The following is a 15,431-nucleotide window of genomic DNA, read 5'->3' as shown; positions in this document are numbered from 1 at the left end:
CGTAGAGATGATAGCTGAAGCCGTGGAAGTCAGTGAGTTCACCAAGGGAGTGAGTGTAGATGGAGAACAGAAGGGGGACCAAGAACTGACCCTTGAGGAACCCCTACAGTTAGGGGATAGGAGGGGGAGGAGGAGCCCATGAAGGAGACTGAGAATGAACGGCCAGAGAGATAAGAGGAGAACCAGGAGACGACGGAGTCCGTGAAGCCAAGGTTCATTCATTCTTTCATTCAATAGTATTTATTGAGCGTTTACTATGTGCAGAGCACTGTACTAAGTGCTTGGGATGAACAGGTCGGCAACAGATAGAGACAGTCCCTGCCGTTTGATGGGCTTACAGTCTAATCGGGGGAGACGGACAGACAAGAACAATGGCAATAAACAGCGTCAAGGGGAAGAACATCTCGTAAAAACCGATGGCGACTAAATAGAATCAAGGCGATGTACAATTCATTAACAAAATAAATAGGGTAACGAAAATATATGCAGTTGAGCGGACGAGTACAGTGCTGTGGGGATGGGAAGGGAGAGGTGGAGGAGCAGAGGGAAAAGGGGAAAATGAGGCTTTAGCTGCAGAGAGGTAAAGGGGGGATGGCAGAGGGAGTAAAGGGGGAAGAGGAGCTCAGTCTGGGAACGCCTCTTGGAGGAGGTGATTTTTAAGTAGGGTTTTGAAGAGGGAAAGAGAATCAGTTTGGCGGAGGTGAGGAGGGAGGGCGTTCCGGGACCGCGGGAGGACGTGACCCGGGGGTCGACGGCGGGATAGGCGAGACCGAGGGACGGTGAGGAGGTGGGCGGCAGAGGAGCGGAGCGTGCGGTAGAAAGAGAGAAGGGAGGAGAGGTAGGAAGGGGCAAGGTGACGGAGAGCCTCGAAGCCTAGAGTGAGGAGTTTTTGTTTGGAGCGGAGGTCGATAGGCAACCACTGGAGTTGTTTAAGAAGGGGAGTGACATGCCCAGATCGTTTCTGCGGGAAGATGAGCCGGGCAGCGGAGTGAAGAATAGACCGGAGCGGGGCGAGAGAGGAGGAAGGGAGGTCAGAGAGAAGGCTGACACAGTAGTCTAGCCGGGATATAACGAGAGCCCGTAATAGTAAGGTAGCCGTTTGGGTGGAGAGGAAAGGGCGGATCTTGGCGATATTGTAGAGGTGAAACCGGCAGGTCTTGGTAACGGATAGGATGTGTGGGGTGAACGAGAGGTGGATAACGTATTGAGAAGGGAATGGTTGACAGTGTCAAAGGCAGCTGAGAGATTGAGGAGGATTAGGATAGAGTAGGAGCCACTGGATTTGGCAAGAAGGAGGTAATCGGTGACCTTTGAGAGGGCAGTTTCGATAGAGTGGAGGAGACGGATGCCAGATTGGAAGGAGTCCAGGAGAGAGTTGGAGTTGAGGAATTCGAGGCAGCGAGTGTAGATGGCTTGCTCTAAGAGTTTGGAAAGGAAGGGTAGGAGGGAGGCAGGGCGATAACTGGATGGGGCAGTGGGGTCAAGAGAGGGCTTTTTTTAGGATAGGGGAGACATGGGCATGTTTGAAGGCAGAGGGGAAGAAGCCGTTGGAGAGTGAGCGGTTGAAGATGGAAGACTTTGAGCCCCATATGGGACAGAAAGTGTCTCTGACGCGATTAATTTGTATCTGCCCCTGTACTTAGAACAGTGTTTGGCACATAGTAAACACATAAATATTTTAGTGATTAAGTATTTCTACATTCATAAGGCTTTCAGAAATCTTAAGGTCCTTCTCCCCCGATTTTCAACACTACTTAGATTTTGTACCCAACTAAAGAATAGCCTGGGGAGTTGGGAGAGTGTTGAGAGAAGAGCCACAAAAGATAATTTCAAAATTGAATTATATATCATCAGCATTATTAGTATATTGTATAGAAGTGATGACATTATTTTACTACATGCCAAGAACTAGCCTAAGCAGTGCTGGAGTAGATACAAGATAATCAAATTGGACACAGACCCTATTCCGTACAAGACTCACAGTCCACTTGGGTGGCAGGAGAAGGTAGTATGATTCCCATTTTACAAGTAAGGACGTTGAGGCATAGAGACATTAAAGTGATTTGCCCAAGTTCACACAGGAGAGGCAGGTAGCAAAGGTGAGCCTAGAACCCATGTTTCCTGACTTCCAGTCCTGTGCTCTTTCCACTAGGCCACTTCTGTGTTTTTGTTTTTGTTTTAATAATAAACCAAAAAGTTACAACTCCATCCCCCCCAACTTTGGGTTAGAAAATTTCACTGAGGGAGTTTGTTGTTAAAATCCAAACTTTTCACAAGTGTTGATTCCTTAAAATATTTTTGAATAATGATATTCTACATTAACACTTATTTGACCATCACAGAATGAGTAGAGGGACTTAAAAAGGACTCCTTTTAAAATAACAATTGGCGGGGCCCTCATGATGGAGATATTGAATATGATTTTTCAACCCTTTAGGAAAAAGGGAGAATGGCTATTCAGAAAGGTGTGCAAAGATAGCTTCAGACAAACTAGGGGAATTGGATTTCCAGTGAAACAGGGCTGAGTTTTGTGTATCAGGATAAGGCACTGACAGGAGGTCTTTAACACTTTTTTTCTCTGAACAGATGCCTTGGCCTACAGTGACTCCAAATCCCATAATCCTTCCAATTTTCCCCTCTACTAAATAAGTTTCAAAAAAGTGACATTTTCATCAAATGTGATTGACTTAATTCATGCAAACATTGCAACTGAGTAAAGTCTATATCCTAGTGAGAAGAATTGCAGTATAAAATAAGATGTGAAATTTCCAGCACTTTATTTTAATTTTTAGAAATAAATGTTTTAGGAAGGAGGTGTCTGTATAACTGCCAAAATTTTTAAGACATTTGTGAAGTCACATTGAATATTGAAAGTCTGTTTCTTATAGGTGTAAATACAGAGGTGTTCCCCAGAAATTTGATTCTTTTGTATAGTAAATGAAAATAAGCTTGATGATTTATAGAATTGCCAAAGGTTAATATTCTGACCTTTTGAGATGTGGGGATGGAATGGTGTGCTAGTGTACCTCCATGTTTTACAAGCTACAGGATTTTGCCACAATTTTGTTGTTAAATGATTTATTAGTAGGAAGTGGTAAGATTGAACAGTGAATCAGCATCCGTTGGTTTTTTTTTTTTTTAAGGCTAGAACATATGACTGGCCTAGCACTATAAAGAGAAGTTAACGATCCAGTGCCATCATTTGCCTTCCCAAACTGGTCATTTTCCCTGACCTTTGTACCCGTTTGACAATTTGAGTAATTTATATATGCCACTTAAAGTTTTCTAATCTAAATTCTATTGTTGCGAATGTAGTTACTGCTATCTAGAAATTCATTGAAGAAATTTGTAGCTTCTCAGAGATGTCTGCTTTTGTTCTGTGAAAAAATGTTAAATCTTCAGTTTTCTGTTATAATGTTACACATTAAGAATTCGGGAAATTTCTTGATGCATCTTTTCAAATGCTCTCAAATGTGTAGAATTAGGTTCAGTCATGTAGTTTTAGTAATTGCCATAAGAACTATATTTACCTGCCTTGTCTTCTATTTACTTTATTTTAGAATTGAAGGCAGTGAAGTATATAAAGGCAATCAACTTGCTAAGCTTTTGTGTTAACTTTAAACTTTTGCATAGTGTTGTTAAGGTGAAAGGTATTACATTTCTTCTAATTGAAGAAAGCAGCTTGGTCCAGTGGTTAGAGCATGGGCTTGGGAGTCACAAGGACTTTGGTTCTAATCCAGGCTCTGTCACTGGTCTGCTGTGTGACTTTGGGCAAGTCATTTGACTTCTCTGTGTGTCAGTTACCTCATCTGTAAAATGGGGATTAAGACTGTGAGCCTCATGTGAAACAGACTGTGGCCAACCCGATTTGCTCATATCTGCCTCAGCACTTAGTACAGAGCTTGGCACATAGCACTTAGCAAATGCCACCATTTTAATAATAATAATTATGGTATTAAGCGCTTACTATGTGTAAAGCACCGTTCTAAGCGCTGGGGTTGATATTGTCCCACGTGGGGCTCTCAGTCTTAATCCCCATTTTACAGATGAGGTAACTGAGGCACAGAGAAGTCAAGTGACTTGCCCAAAGTCACACAGCTGATAAGTGGCGGAGCTGGGATCAGAACCCATGACCTCTGACTCCCAAACCTGTGCTGTTTCCACTAAGCAACGCTGCTTCTATTCTAAGAGCACACTCCTAATATATAATGCCCATCCTGTTTTTGCACACTTAATGGTTGAAAGGAGAAGAAAAAAACTGCAATTAATATTTTAAGATATTTGGAGAGTGGTCTCAAGAGACTCAAGTCCATCTGTGTCCTATTTCCAACCTTGGAATAAAAGTTACATTCGCCGTTGTACACCACCACATCCTGATAAAAGTTAAAAAAAAAATGCACAAGAAAACAAAACAACATATCCCAGTTCCCCCAAAATATTTATTAAAAGAAATGGAAATGATAGAAAAGTGGACAAAATAATTGGATCAATGTTAGTTTATGTCCTACTAGGAAAAAGTACTCATTTTGGAAGTAGACATTATAGGTCACAGTTCTGATTCATTTCTCATAGTGGCTTGTCTCTTTCAGACTGTTTGTTACTCTTCCGAGGTACAGTAACAGTGATTGGTATTTAATGCCTGTCCAATACCATGGACCTTTCTAGTCCCTGAGGAGTACTACAATAGAAATTTAAGACACATTCATAAAATCAAAGAGGTAGGAGAAGCAGCATGACCTGGTGGAAAGAGCATGGACCTAATGCTCAGGATTCCTGGGTTTTAATCCCAACTCTGCCTCTTTGTCTACTTTCTGGCCTTGGGCAAATCACTTAACTTCTCTGTGCCATAGTTTCCTTATCTGTAAAATGGAGAGTCAATCCCTCTTCATCCTCCCACTTGGACTTTGAGCCCCATGTGGGACAGGAACTATTTCCAGCCTGATTTTAGTGTATCTGTTCCAGTGCTTGGCACATAGTAAGTGTTTAACAAATATAAAGTATCACAATTATGATTAGTTTTATTATGTCAGGGATGAGGGCAAGGTTGGGCAATGCAGCCCCTTCTCAGCTGGCCCTACAGGGGCAGGAGCACATCACCCTTGGCCCCAACCCCCGCTGCCCTAGAACCCTCGTTCCAGGACTTGTAATCCCAGCCTGCTGTGTGACCTTGAGCAACTCACTTAACTTCTCTGTGCCTCAGTTTCCTCATTTTTAAAGTGGGACTTCAATACCTGTTCTCTCTCATACTTAGACTTTGAGCCCTATGTGGGCTCAGCCTGTCTGACCTGATTAACCTATATCTACCCCAGTGCTTAGGACAGTGCTCGACACATAGTATTAAGCAAATACTATTTTGAAATAAAGGAACACTGATTACTCAGTTTAGATTTGATATATATGCTATTGCAACACCCTAGAGATTCTTTGAGCATTAACAAAACCCTTCTAATTTAAATGCTGTTCTTAATTGGAACATGTATGAGACATACTAGGGAGGAATTTAATTTTGAAGGTCCAACTGTGGTTAACAATGAATTGTTACTCAGGTACTTTTGAAGAGTGGCTTTCCGTAAACATATGGTAATCTACTCAAAGTTTTTTTTTTCCTCCTAGGTATTTCTAAAATCAACCCTGTAGTTTAAAAAATAAAAATCAGTTACCCATCTGCCATCCATCCTTGCTACTTGTTTGTGGACTAGAATTGAAGAGATCCAGAAATATACACACACATGTATGTGTATATATATATATGTATATATGTCAGGCAGCAGTGCATCCATACTGTGACTGCAGTCCTGAAATTGGCAAATAGAGCGGCTCTAGATTGCATTTCTCTCCCCACATCTATATCCAGTAGTACACCCAGCTGACCCTTTATTATTTACGAGGAAGTAATATGCAGATTACACTTTTGGCAGTTGATCTCCAGTTCTATATCCTTAACCCCCCCCCCCCAAAACCCCCAACAAAATTGGCTTCCAAATCGCCTTCATTCCATGGAAACTGCCTCCTCTAAGGTCACTAATCAACTCCTTGCTAAATTCAACTGCCTGTACTCCATCCTAATTATCTTCAACCTTTCTTCTGCCTTCAACACTGTGGAACACCCGTCTCCTGGAAACTATCCAATCTTGACTTGACTAATGCTGTCCTATCTTGGTTCTCCTCCTCTCTCTCTGGCCTCTCAGTCTCAGTCTTTCCTGGACTCCTCTTCTGCCTCCCACCTCCTAAGAATGGGAGCACCTCAAGGTTCAGTTCTGAACCCGTCTATTTTCTCTCTACCCTTCCTCCTTTGGAAAACTTTTTTTCTTCCATGGCTTCAACTACCGTGTCTTTGTGAATGATTTCCAAATCTACACCTCCAGCCCTGATATTTCTCAATCTTTGTAGTCTCAGATTTCGTCCTTGCTTCAAGTAACCTCTATTTGGCTGTCCAGCCGACGCCTCAAACTAAACACGTCCAGAACAGAGCTCCTCATCTTTCCACCCAAAGCCTGTTCTCCCCCTAACTTTCCCATCACTGCGGACAACACCACCATCCTCCCTGTCTCACAAGTCCATAACCTTGGAATTATCTTCAACTCATTTCTCATTCAACCCACATATTCAACCTGTCACCAGATCCTGTCGGTTCTACCTTCACAGCATCACCAAAACCTGCCCTTTCCTCTCCAGCTAAGCTGCTACTAGGTTAATAATCCAAGCACTTATCCTGTCCTGCCTTGATTACTGCATCAGCCTCCTTACTGACTTCCCTCCTTGTCTCTCCCCACTCTAGTCTAGTCCTCACTCTACAGCCTAGGTCATTTTTTTACAAAACTGTTAAGTCCATGTTTCCCATTCCTCAAGAACCTCCAGTGGTTGTCCATCCATTTCTACATTAATCAGAAACTCCTTACCATTGGCTTTAAAGCACCTGATCACCTTGCCCCCATCTATCTTGATTTCCTACCCAGCGCACAAACTGGGCTCCTCTAATACCAGCCTACTTACTGTACCTTATCTCTATCTCACTGCTAACCCCTCGTCCACATCCTGCCTCTGGCCTGAAACTCCTTCACCCTTGGTATCTGACAAACCATTACTTTCTTCACCTCCAAGAGGCTTGCCAACTAAGCCCTCATTTCCTCTACTACTGCTCCTTCCTGTTATCTCCCTTGCATTTGGATTTGCATCCTTTATTCTCTCCACCCTCAGCTCCACAACACTTAGGTACCTATCCATAATTTATATTAATGTCCATCTCCCCACTTGAACTGTAAACTCCTGGTGGGCAGGGAATGTATCTACCAACTCTGGTTGCACTGTACTATCCCGAGTGCTTAGTTCAATGCTCTGCATACAGTAAATGCTCCATAAATACAAGTGATTGATTTAAGGCCGATTCACGAATTTTAGCTTTGGAAACGCAGTGGTTGGATCTGTGGAAGATTTTATTTTTTCAAAAGGACTAGCAGAGGTCTTATTTCAAATTTGCTAATAGTGAATGCAGTCTGCTAATGTTTCTGTCGCATCAGTCGAGGCTTATGGTGCAAGGAATCAAAATTAGTCATACCTTTGTTGTATGTGATAAATTTACTGTTCTGTAAATGGCCCAAAAATATGGCATGTCTTTTTTTAAAAAAAAACCATTATAGCTCAAATAAAAAACATTTGAGAGACTAAAAGTAGTTACCTAAGAAAAATGAGGAAATTGAACATTGAAGTTGTTGACGAAATTAATAATTGTGGTATTTGTGTGAGCTAAGTGCCGGGGTAGCTACAGTCAGTTCAAGGATCCATTATTTTGACAGAATCACTGAAGTTTCTCTGATGTTAGCAAAATTATTCAGTCTTTTGGGAGGGTTTAATTTCTCCATTCACATGTTAGGGTATGGATATTTTTGGATTAAAAGAATACAGTCTGTAGGCTAATTATTGAGGTTTTTAAACATTCAGGTAAAAATCAGGTTTAAGTAGACCAATTTTCAGGTTTTACTTTAACTTTTATTTTTATGATTCATATACAGTAGCATCTACGGTGACAAATGTTTTCTTTGCTAACAGTTCCTCTTGGTGATTGCAAATGACTCAAGTGCCTAAACTTACCTCAGCATCACAGCTACTTGTTGGAATTCATAGCAATGTTAACTTCTTCCAGGCCAAAGAGTAATCATAATAACGCTTGTGGTATTTAAGTGCTTACTTGGTGCCCATCACTGTCCCAGTAACTAAGCCAGGTTCAGAATTGGACACAGTCCCTGTTCTACTTGGGGCTCACATTCTAGTGGAGAGGAAGAATAGAGATTATTAGAATTTTATTCACAGTGGTCTTGGAAATTGTTTTGTGTTTTTATTCCTTCCTAAATGATGAGACTATAAAGTCAGTGAAAACTAATCTTGAGAGAGATTTGGTTGAAGGCGAGCAAAGAATACAAAAATAGGAATTTAAATTTTTGGGTTCTCCATTTTCTTGAGTAAGTAGTGATCGATGGCTGTCATTGGAATGACTTAAATGTTTTTTCAGTAAGTTTTATAACTATGAAATTTCACATTCTATTTCGGTACAAGGAAAAAGGAATTACCATATTATCCCATAAATTTGAAGTCAAAAATGTTATTTGAACATCCGCTTGTCTAGCTTATGGCAACATTCAGAACCTCACCAATAGTTACCCACTTGTTAATCCAACCTGAATCTGATGATTATAATGTAGTGTAAGTGAGCCCAGCAGACTACATTGCTCAGTGTCTTTCATCTGCACCTGGCTTCAACATGTATCTAGACATAAGAGCAGAAGAGTTGTAGGAAGAGCCATTTTGGTTAAGGACCCTCTTGAGAGCCCTCAAAAACTGATTGAGCCTTTGATTCTTGATAGAGTATTTTGGAAAAGATTAGAGCCATCTTTTCCTCTTCCAAGCATTCCTAGGCCAACAGTATGGTCATCCTTTAGGGAAGATTTTACCATTGACCCTATTTGGTTCTGATGTAATGCATTTCTGTGAGTGTCTAATTTCTGAGGTGATAGATACACATAAATATTATTAAGCAATTAAATCCTTAAAAAAATGCTAAACTGTTTGATTCTGACTTTCTGTGGCATTGAATTCCACAGGTCAATGCATCATTTCCTTTAGCTTATTTGCTTTCTTGTTTCAGTAATGATCCCTTTAGTTCTGTTTTGTGGGGAATGCTGCTAAGGGGAAAGATCTGTTCAGTTTTTAGAGGTTAAAGTTAAATTTATACTTTATTCCCAGGTAAAATGACCTTTGTCCTTATGCTTCTTGACAGCCTTCTGTTTGTTTCTAACCCCATTATTTTAACTTAATCATTGTTTATTATAATCCATTGTAGTAGATATTAATTGAATACTGAAGTAAATTCAGTAACTGTCTGCACTTAAAGATACAGCCATCACATGTGATAATGGTCATCTTTTAGTTATAGGCAGGGAATGTGCCTGCCAATTCTTTTGTATTATACTATCCCAAGTGTTCAGTACAGTGCTCTGCACATAGTAGCGGCACAGTAAGTACCATTGGTTGCTTTCAAGATAGTCCAGTGGAATTTTAATGCTGTATTTGTGTTCAGGGAACATGTATGTCTGCTAACCATTGTACTACCCCCAGAGCTCAGCACTCTGCACACAGTAAGAGCTGAATAAATACTATTGACAGACCAACTCACATAAGGATGATGGCGTAAGGCCTGGCTTAAACATTTCAATTTCCTCCCAAAGTTGATGTCTTTCTAGCATAGGTACTAGCAGCTCTCCAGGGTGGTAACACAAGTTGCCTTTGTGCTGAATGGGATATTAAAGATTGTATTTTGAAAAGTAAGAATTTACATAGGGTCACATAAAAAGCTAGTGTCAAGTCTTTCATTTTTGGTGCATACTTTGCTGTTTTATCATTGTTTATTTCTTTTTTTTTATCATTTTTAAAAGTTTATTGCTTGGGTCAAATTTTTGTTTTTTGGGGATGCTATAATGCATTATTTCCCATAGGAAGCAGCTTACTTCACATCCTTTTTAAAGCATTTTCTTCATGGAGCCAAGTAAGAGCACGATCCCTGGATCTTGATTTTTGATCTCCCCAACCTATTCTCGCTTTCTTACTTGTCATCAAGCATTTGAAATCCTTCCCTGCCAACCGTTGTATGATATAGGTACATATCTATACATGCTAATGGAATATAGCAATGCATCTTGTTCACATTATCAGACATTGAAATAGGGTGGGTGGTGCAAATGATGGTTTTTGCTGAGCTCTCCGTACCATCTCCCACAGTCCTTTAGTTGTCAACAGCATTCATTGTGAAATAGCAATAACCTGGCCGTTGGTGTCCTTGGCAAATTCTGGACAAGGAGATGCATGTGACATCATCTCCATTGCCCCAGTGTTAGACTGTGCTGGGTTAGTCTTTGGTGAGAGTGTGATTTCAAACCACACCATTCAGAAAGCTGGCAAGAGAATTGGTACAAATGGGGGAAAAAAATACATTTCCTAGTGATGGCAGATTATGGTTATGGAAGAGAAAATCTCTTAGACCTCGGCAGTACATATACTTGTGCACCAATCTGCTTTGTAAACCACTGTTAAGAATCTGTCACAGTAACTGTAAGAAGCAATGTATCTTTGTTTTAATCAGTGGAATTCAAAGTAGGTGAGCATTTGTGCTTATAGAAATCTATCCGTTTTCCGCACGCTTCTGGTCATGCGACGTTTCCGTCTGCCTTGAGATGTAGTTTGGTGGGGTTCAGTTCTGGAAATTTGCCTAAGGCTTAACCTCGGACCTGGTACTCATAGACTTCTTCTAGAGTGGTGTTCCAGGTGGGCTGAGATCACCTCCACCATGCTATTGGTCAGCTCAGAAACGGTCATCTCTTTTCGAAGTGGTGCCTGAAGCATTATTAAAGGAAGTGCTCAGGAGCTGCTTGTGAGCTTCACAGTCCCTAAACAATCTCCAACTAGATCTAGAGTGGAAACCTGAAAATTAAGTGCTTTAACACATTGGGGTAAGGCAGCAATATGATCCCCGTGTATGTAGGAAACTAAAACTGGAGCAGAAGAAGAGCTCATCTGGGATGAGGGGAAGTAGCAGAGATTGAATTTGGGATCAGGTGGTTGGTTTTTTTTTTATTTTTAAAGCTTATTTTTCAAGCCTCATTTAATCACAGATGCCATTTGATAGACTCCCTCAGAGAGATTTCTTTTGTACCCTTTTACTATTAACTTTGCAGAACTTTTAGTTTATTCTGGAGAGAAAAGTGAGTTATATAATTATGTAGTTTCTATCCCATGATAGGAATTCAGGTATCAGCAGTTATTGGAAATAGAAATCCTGTTTATTTCTTCCCTCCATCAGTGAGTGGTATTTATTGGGTGCTTCCCATCCGCAGATTCTGGGAGAGTACTTGAAGTTCTGTTGGATGGTAAGCTAGCTCCTTGTAGATCGTGTCTACTAACTATTTTATTGAACTCTCCCAAGTGCTCTGGACACAAAGTAAGCACTCGATAAATACCAGTGATAGACTGATTGATGGACTACAGAGATAATGTCTATTGTGCCCTGCTATAATCTGAAGTTACATCGTTTCCAGGATGTAAGGAAAGAGATGAGAAAACATGGGTAGGGAATATGCTTATTGTTATATTGTATTCTCCCAAGCACTTAGTACAGTGTTCTGAATTGTAAACGCTCAGTAAATACGATTGAATTAATGAATGCTCTTAATGTAAAGATTGGTAAATGTAATTGTAATCACAGTCAGGTTACACCTGATCAGTTGATCTGCGAGCAGAGTACTGTTCTTATTAGGATAGTTCAATAGACGTAAAAGACATGGTCTCTGCCTTGAAGATATTTACTCGGAGGTTAATGTGTGTTTCATATTAAGTTGAAGCTTTATTGAAATGTTTGAAGCAAATGGTTACAAAGCACATATCAGTTCTTGATAACCAAGTTGCTGGGTCCATTAAGATAGTTTCTCCTCCCCTTGTACAGATGATCTAATTTCAGACAAAGAATCATTACTGTTCACAGGATGATGTTAAATATTGTTAACAGATCAAGCCATATCAGAAAACTATGCATTTTAATAGTACATAAGTATATAATTTATAGTTACCATAAGTATGTTTTATCAAATTTGATGTGGCATTTTTCTTAGAAAACTTAAATAAGTTTTTATCATCTCTGTTTATAAAGAATATTATTCTTTTTAAAAGATGATTTTACAATTTGGTCCACAGAGTGAGTGACCACTTTATGCAAAACCTATTCAACTATGATTCCTTTGAGACATTTGTAAGTAAGTTCTGTATGAGATTTCAGAGTTCCGTTTTCCTTTTGTTAAATTCTAAACTTAATGGTTAGGGTGACATTTTGTTTCTCTTGGGTATAAACCTTAATATTTTAATAATGTTGATAGCCAAAGCAATCAGAGTAGCTCAGATTTCATAAAATTTGGTATCAGTATTTATAATATGACTATTTCTAGCTTATTTGATTTTTTTTATCATATGTATAGCCTTTACATCAATCTTCAAAAAGGAGCTATCATCTATCCACTGGATACACCTAGAAAGACAGGCAGGAATGAACACAATACAAAAGGAGGTAAATATAGATGAATTGAACAAATTAAACGTGTCCAATCTGTAGGCTCTTTTAACTTCCGTGTGACAGACACATTATTGGAAGCTGCCCTGAAAACAAATAAAATAGGTGTCAACATTATAGCTGTCTGTTACCCACGTGAAACATCTTGCTGACTTGAGGGGAAGGGGAGGAAATGTGTAGCTTTAGCTCTCCCCCAGTTGCTTTTCTGGCATTTTCAATGAGATTTATTGAGCGTTTACTTTGTAGAGCTCACTGTACTAAGCACTTGGGAACTTGTTCAGACTGTAGGGAAAGCTGTGGTTCCCTTGGGTGAAGTGGTAATGTTGGTCTCTCCAGCTTGCAGCCAGACTACTGGCAGATGTTGGAGTAGGCCAGTGCTGGCTATTTCCTTTAGCTATCGACGGTTTGTCCCAAAAGCAGAATCCTCTGGGTGAATTCTTGGGGAGTTGGGGGATGGGGGTGGGGTGTGTGTGTTTGTGTGTGTATTGTACTCTTGTATATAATAATGCATTATTTAACATAAAATGTATTATCAATTTGTTGCATGGCGCAGCCATGTATGAGTGGTTTATCCATATGAATGAGTTTTGTATGTCTGACCTACAAGCTTATTGGGTACTGGAAAAAAAAAAAATTATATATGCACACCTTGACTCAGACACAACAGCTTAACTCTTGATAGGACCTTCATTTCATACTAGCTATCATTTCTAATAAAAACTGGGAAAATATGGTTTAGATCATACTGTGGCATAGTGAATGTGCAATTAGTTAAAGGTTCATTCCCAAAGAGTAGGCATTAATTATTCATTGTTAGCTTGGGGGACATATCTACTGAGTTTCCCAAAGTGTACTATTTAACATTTTTATTAATGATTTAGATGATGGAGTGGAGAGTATACTTATTAAGCTTGATGATTAACCAAATTGGGTGTAGTGGGTAGTACCTTGGAAAATTGAATTAAAATGTTTCCAACAAGTTGGAGAAGTGGGTGGATTTAAATTGAATGACGTTTAATAGGGACAAATAGAGGGTAATTCATTTAGGGGTGAAAAACTGCATAAATACAAGGATAGGCCAGGCTTGGTAATGCTCAAGGATGGTAGAAATGATCAGAAATAATAGTGCTTAGTGCTGAAGTTTAAAAAGCGGGGGTATGTAAATAAGAAAATGGCTTGTAGGAACCTTAAAATAATAGTTTTTTTAATTTTCATAGTTACTGGGGTGCTGTTTTTGGCCCCTTAAGCTGAAGCATAATATAAAAAACATGGACCATTTCAAGAGCAGAGTAGCTTACCATTAAGGGTTTGGTAATCAGCTCTTATGAGGAAAGGTTAAAGTAGGGGGGTTTTTTTGTTTTTTCAATCAGTCCTTCAGAAAAGAGAACCCAGGTGGGATTTAATGAGTTTTCAAAAATACGAAGGAAATACCATGGCAATGATAACAGTTTTTCTGTTTTTACCAGTAAAAGTATCAGGCTTCAATTGTAGCAGGAAAAATGAGGGTTTCTTAAACTCTGAAGATGGAGGGTCACTAGACTAGGTTGCTAAAGGAGATTGTAGAGCAGTGGTAGGTAAAATATGGCCGGCAGGCCGGATTCGGCCTGCTAATTGATTTAATCCGGCCCGTGGGCCAGATCTGGTCTGGCTCCCAGCCACACACTTTAATTCACCAGCTGTGGATGCAGTTAGCAAACTCCTGGAATGCCATGACCCCTCATAAGGCATCATGTAGTGGTTACTAACTGTATCCGTAGCTGGTTCTCAGCCAACTGGGAACTGCCGTTGGTAGAAGCAGCTGCTCTTAAATGGTTTAAGCTTCATAGCCCCCATACTTCAGTCCTTATTTAGGTGATCAGAAGGATTTTGCTTACTGTCCTAGACATGCCTCTGAAGTCCTGAAATGTGGCCCTCTGTCCAGAATATTCCTTCCCCTCTCCTGATATAGAGTCTTCTCCTGACAATTAAAAAAAAAAGTGGAGACAGATATTTTCTTCAGGTGATTTAAAGGTGGCCATGCACATGCCTAGTTATCTTTTGAGATCCGTTTGAGTCCCAGAATTCTATTAAATTTTTCAATCAAAGCACTCATTGAGAGCTTATTGTGTGCTAAGCAACGGTACTAAATTCCAGTGAGAAATTATACAGAATAGGAGATCGGGGACTGGAATAAGAGAAAAGATCGAAAAAGTTAAAAGTGAGCAAAAGAATATAAGGACAATAAAAAGTGCTAACGTGTTGCATAGCCTCAATAATAGATGGATCTAGTAGATTTAGCATGGGGAGCGGAGAAGTGTGGCCTAATGAAAAGAGTACAGCTGGTTCTAATCCCAGCTCTGCCACTTGTCTCCTGGAGAACCTTGGGCAAATCACTTAACATACCTGTGCCTAAATTACCTCATCTGTAAAATGGGGATTGACTGGGAGCCCCAAGTGGGACAGTGACATGTCCAATCTGATTACTCTGTATCTACCCCAGAGTTTAGAACAGAGTTTGACCCATAGTAAGTACTTAACAAATGCCACTATTACTGGAGAAGCAGCATGGCTCAGTGGAAAGAGCATGGGCTTGGGAGTCAAAGGTCATGGGTTCTAATGCTGATCTGCCACCAGTCAGCTGTGCGACTTTAGGCAAGTCACTTAACTTCTTGGTGCCTCAGATACCTCATCTGTAAAATGGGGATTAAGACTGTGAGCCTCACGTGGTGAAGTTTTACAGCTTCCTCAGCTGTAAAAACTGGAATTCAGTACCTTTTCTCCCTCCTTCTTGGTTAGTCAACTATATTAAGCAATTACTGTGTGCAGGAATGCTGTACTGGTGTTCCTG

At 40.2% G+C, this 15,431-nt stretch overlaps 1 protein-coding gene across 10 annotated transcripts in view; it reads left to right on the top strand.

The window, feature by feature from the left end:
- TBC1D5 (TBC1 domain family member 5) overlaps window positions 1–15,431 on the top strand; it is a 442,854-nt gene that overhangs the window by 14,720 nt on the left and 412,703 nt on the right. The window contains exon 1 of one of the 10 annotated variants that reach the window (XM_029070207.2): window positions 12,545–12,601. The exons of the other annotated variants lie outside the window; for them this stretch is intronic. The gene's annotated coding sequence lies outside the window, so the exon portion shown is untranslated. Of the gene's footprint in view, window positions 1–12,544; window positions 12,602–15,431 lie in introns of those variants that run through there. 10 annotated transcript variants of the gene reach the window in all.

The sequence above is a fragment of the Ornithorhynchus anatinus genome, chromosome 8 (assembly GCF_004115215.2).
Source record: "Ornithorhynchus anatinus isolate Pmale09 chromosome 8, mOrnAna1.pri.v4, whole genome shotgun sequence".
Classification (NCBI taxonomy): domain Eukaryota; kingdom Metazoa; phylum Chordata; class Mammalia; order Monotremata; family Ornithorhynchidae; genus Ornithorhynchus; species Ornithorhynchus anatinus.
The sequence above is the reverse complement of the archived record's forward strand: the minus strand, read 5'-3'. Positions and strand labels throughout refer to the sequence as shown.